This window comes from Grammomys surdaster, unplaced genomic scaffold (assembly GCF_004785775.1).
Source record: "Grammomys surdaster isolate TR1022 unplaced genomic scaffold, NIH_TR_1.0 331, whole genome shotgun sequence".
NCBI classification, from domain to species: domain Eukaryota; kingdom Metazoa; phylum Chordata; class Mammalia; order Rodentia; family Muridae; genus Grammomys; species Grammomys surdaster.
The window spans coordinates 1447305-1452700 of NW_021604750.1; the positions used below are offsets into that span (position 1 = coordinate 1447305).

Genomic DNA, 5396 nt, shown 5'->3' on the forward strand with positions numbered 1-5396 from the left:
GTTTTCCAGATATTTCAATGGCTATCCCAGCTTGCTTCTTAAGTTTGTTTGCTTGGAACATTTTATCCCATCTCTTTATTCTGAGTTGCTCTTAATCTGTGATGTTAAGCTGTGATTCTTGGATGAATGTGTAGATGCATGTTGTTCTGAATCCATTCTCTTAGCATTAGTGGAGTTTTCTTTTGATAGGTATATAGTTTCTCTTCTGAATAGTTTAGCTTTGAAGTATATTTTGTCAGATATTAAAATGGGCATACCAGTTTGTTTATTAGGTGTATTTGCTTAAAATATTTTTCCAACCCTTTACCCTGAGGTAATATCTATCCTTGTTGTTAAGGATCTTAGATGCAGCAGAATGGTAGATTCTGCTTTCACATTTCTTTTTATTAGGAGATAATTGATGCTGAGATTTCAATGACTAGTGACCATTGATTCCTGTTATTTTGTTGTTGTTCTTGTTGTTGTTCTTGGTGGTGGTGGTGGTGATGTGTGTATATAAGTGTATTTCCCCTCTTTTGATTTTGAATCCCTGTATTTTTCTGGGTGTCATTAACCTCTTTAGGTTGAGTTTTCTTTCTAGCTATGTATATGTATGTATGTGTGTATATATATATATATATGTATATATATATATATATATATTCTTGAAATGTGTTCTATTATAAGATTTCTTATTTTCTTTATTGATCTCTTAGAGGCTGCAGTATATCTGTTCAGGATCTTCTGGCCTTTAAGTCTCTATTGAGAAGTCAGGTGCAATTTTAATTGGTCCTTTTCCCTTGACTTTTCCATATTGTTTATTTTTTATTTTAATTTTAATTTTTTACATTTTTTGTGTTAACATTATGTGCTGACTGAAATTTCTTTTCTGATTGAGTCTATTTTATATACTGTAAGCTTCTTGTACTTTGATTTTATTGGAAATATTTTCTATGTGTTTGACCTGGTTTCTTTACCTTCCTTTACTCCATTATTTACAGATTTGTTTTTTCATTGTGTCCTAGATCTTGGTTGTTGTGTGTCTGGCTATATTTAGATCTAATATTTTCTTAACAAAGGTATCCATTTCTACTATTTTGTCTTTAATGCTTGAGGTTCTTTCTTCTACTTCTTGTATTCTGTTGGTAAGTCTTGTCTCTCAGTTCTTAATTTTTTATTTCTAGTTTTCCCTCAGTTTGGGTTTTCTTTGTTGATTCTATTTCCACTTCCACATCTTTGTGTTTGCACTGATATGAAGAGTCTAGGAACAGGAATCTCCTCAAAATGTAGACATATATGTTATTGGACATCAGAGAGACGGGAACAGGTTCCAGTGGAGAAAGGTTGATCAACAGACACTGGGCTATGTTTAGGAACAAAAACGTTTGGTGCTCTGCTGCACAGTACTATGACTAATGATGATGAGAGTGCATCATATGTTTCAGAAAACTGAAAAATAGGAGTTTCAACAAGTCCCCCTATAAAGAAAAGTTTAATACAATGGATAGCTAACCCTCACATGTATTACACTATGAATATGTGTCTGAAAAGATCACAGGGTAACTAAACAAATATGTACATTTTTGTTTTGTTTTCTGTGTCATTTAAGAGACAAAGTTAAGGAAAGCTTCTCCACCCCCTGCTTCTGGGTTAGGTTCATGGGCAACTAGGAGCTCTTTGTTGACCAGGTGTGAACATCATCTCCTTCCTGCTTTCAGAGTACTGGTATTTTCTCAGCAGTACTCCTGAAGCACACCTACCCAAAGGGTATTGACACATAGAGGCATTTTTTTTTTCCGGGTAAAAGATGTAAAAGTCAAAATTCTTTTCCTGCTAGCTACTGGGTTGATGAGGATAGAGTAAATTTCATTTGAGGATAAATTTAGATTTGTGAGTTATTTCCTCTCTTCTCACTGTTCTCTGGATGGCTGAATATGCACTTTTCTCGCTTTTGGAAGCATTTCCTGTGCAAATATGGTTTACTCTTGCAATATATCCTACAACACCACACCACTGGGCTTCTTTCCAAAAGGTCCCCATCTGCTGTGTGGTACCCAGGATCCCTAGGGTGGGATACATTTTATGTAAATGATTTCAGTCAAACTTTTATAGAGGTGCTCTGTAAATAGGACACTTTCATTTCAGGACTTGGAAGGGGGAAGGGAAGAAAGCAAAAGAAGTTTCTAGAACTCTCATACTCTACCCAGACTGCATATGGCTTCAGGTTTAATTACTTTGCCAGGTTGTACGAAGCTTATCATAGATGAAGATCTGCTTCAGTCTGTCTTCAGTGTTGCTCAGCAAGGACTCGGCTAGTCAGAACTGTGCTAAGAGGTGAGTGCATCAAGGAGTACTACATCTTTTGTCCCAAGGTATTTTTCATTCTTCTCCATTTGTATGTCTTCCAGGACTACAATGAAAACTGATGGGTAAAACTGCTGCTTATGTGAAGGTGAAACTCAGTATGAAAGTCCAGGGAATTGTGCTGTCTTTGGTCAATCACTTAAAGATACTACTCAGTTATTGGAAAGGGAGCTATGATAGGGGCCTTCGTGCAAGATGAAACAAGGCTTCAAGAGAACCTCTATAGATAAGAAGACTACAGTCTAAGGACTAAGTTCTCAATTCTGGCTGAGTATGCATCCCATGTGTTCCCTTATTTACTCTCAGCAGGAACACATAAGACTCCACATTCTAAGTTTAGTGATGGTGTCTCTGCTCTAGCCCATTACTCCTAAGCTCATGCTCAGCAATTCTTGCCTGGCACTCTCACTATGAAGGCTTTCACAGGGTCTCACTCTCTATATGTGATTATGATGACCGCAGCTATTGTCTGATCCTAGCCTCCTTGCGGATCCCACACACCATGTCCCTGCTGTGCTGAACAGCAAAAGAGAGCTCCATGCCCTTCTCATGGCCCTCAATGCAAGATTTTATATGCTATAACCTCTGGGCTGCATCCATAGATTGTAGGACCTGCATGCCACACATGCCACAGGAGTCTCTGTGGAGATACACACAGTTTTCCCCCTAGCGACACTCTCCCATTGCAGCATAGGGGCAAAGCTACTTCTTTGTCTCCATCTTAGTTGGCTCCTTCTCTGACTCTTCCTTGGTCAGTGAGCCCTGCAGGGGTACTTCATTGCAGGAAGGGGCAGTATGGTCACAGTAGGGCTGCCCAGGGACAAACTCAATGGTATTCCCCTAGTCCTCTGAACCTGCTCCTACAGTTTGAAAGTTTGGATTTCATGACTGAGCTTTGCCTGGATTCATTTCAGCAAGTGATCCAACGCCAGAAGAGAGACTTGAGGAAGCAGCAAGGGATGATTTTGCACTCAGATCTGTGGCAGTCACTTCTTCCTGTCTCAGTGGCTTGCTGTGTTTTTATCTGCAGCAGTCTCCATAAACACTCTTTGAAAATATTTGCACTCTATACCAGATGGACTGTCATGAGAGTATCGACAGTTATCTTCTTCCTTACAAACCCCATGCATAAAATATCTGCAAGTGACCTGTTTTGTCCAGCCACCGCCACTGCCATAGCTGGTGCTGCCCCCTCCTCCCACCCCTGGGGACAGAGCAGCGACTGTGGGGATAGAGGTGAGGGAGGCTGCTGCCACAGCCCACTGCTGTGCTCCTGCTCCAGATGCTGTGGCTGTTAAGGGAGCTGCAACCTCCACCATTACTGTTTATCAATTGCAGCTTTTTATATCTCTTTCTCTTAGCCCTTTCTTTCCAGGAATGAAAAAGTTTTGGATTTGAGTTCAGCCCTAAGGTACCTGAAGATCAGATTGGGAACCTGGAGTATCATGTACAGGAAAGGGTGGGTCCTTGAGTATGGACTGAGGGAAATGTCTATGTAGCTGATAGGCCTTCTGTGGACCAGGAGGTACTGCTGCTGTCCCAAAGGCAGGTTTTCAAATGTTTCATTTTATGAACTCCTAGGAAGCTTCAACCACTCCTGCAAGGCAGTCTTTTGAGTCCAGCTTTTCACTGTTACACAGGCATTATTATTACTTTGCCGTGTGGTGGCTGGGTATCGTGTGTCAATGTCCTCTAAGCTAATGTGGAACAGAAGTTTAATGGGTGAGGTGAAGAAAGGTCTTGTGGGATCAATGTAAAACATGAATCACTAAAGACTGTAGTTTTGTCCCTGCATTAGCAATGAATATACCCATATTAGAGTGTGCATACTATGGGAGATGTCTGTAGATGGTGATATCCACCTGTTGTCTACTTAATACAGAGTACAGTGATCCCACAGAAAAGTACACTGGCCAGAGACATCCAGTTTTCACAGGTCTTACTGTTTATATTAAGACTTAAAAACTTGTAATACATCATTGAGTTTCACACTGCTTGAAGTTTACTTTCTCATTTTGGATGTAAACTGTCATTATAACCTACTGATAACTTTACAAAAAACAGTTTTTGTCTTGGAAGTAGATGAGGTATACAGCTGGCCAGAAGAGCAGTGTAACCCAGGTCCAGCCAGCAGAGCTTCTGCATCACACAGAGGGAGGGCAACAAACTTCTTTCCAGTGTTACACCTTGAGAAAAACTAACTTGCTGTAAAAGCAGTAGGTTCACCCCCTTCTATAACAATGCTGTGACCTCAGAACACAGTGAGTAGGAATGTATGGGACACTCCTCAGCCATCAAGCATCCAAAGTGATTATGGAAATAGTGATGGTGAATCTCAATTTCTTCCATATCACCTGGCTCTCCTCCAGGACTACCTCTACCCCCTGCCATTTCTTGACTGCCATTCTATTCCTTTCATATTCCATCCCTGTGGGGGCTTTATCAGACAAATGCACAGATATGAAATGTGGAATTAGCATTGTCATCATAATTATCTCTCAATCAAACATCATTTTGTGAAATTCAAAGAGTTCAGAGAGGATATTGGTGACAATATTATGTAGATAGATTTATAAAATTTTTAATAGCCATTGTTCTGCAGAATCTGAACAAAGCTATATCTTTTTCATCCCACAATCCTTCTAGATTCTTTTCCCTCAGATAATTTCATACTTCTGGTTCTTTAAATCTAATGAAGTAGAATTCAGGTTACTTCTATATTTTGCAATTTCAGTTTAAGTTCCAATGTGACAATGGGAGATAGGCAGGAACTCTGGCTCCTAAGAAAGAATCATCAAACACTAAAATTCCAGCTAATTCAAAGGTTTAGAGAAAGAAATGCAATCTCTTACTCTACTGCATGAGCCCATAACAATGTATTCTATACATGCATAGCAATGTGGCTATACTAGAGGAAGCCCTGTGTCTTGCCTTCTTTCCCCTTTGAAGCCTGGTCTTCTTTTGGGGGCTCAACAGCCTTGGACAAGGGGACTTACCTAGGTGTTTCACCTGTCTTAAATTTTAATAGATATTATACTGTCATATGGAGAGTT

The 5396-nt window shown here is 39.8% G+C and overlaps 1 pseudogene; it reads right to left on the reverse strand.

Moving 5' to 3' along the window:
- Nucleotides 1–2805: 2805 nt before the first annotated feature.
- On the reverse strand, nt 2806–3662 carry LOC114630166 (annotated as a pseudogene).
- Nucleotides 3663–5396: the final 1734 nt, after the last annotated feature.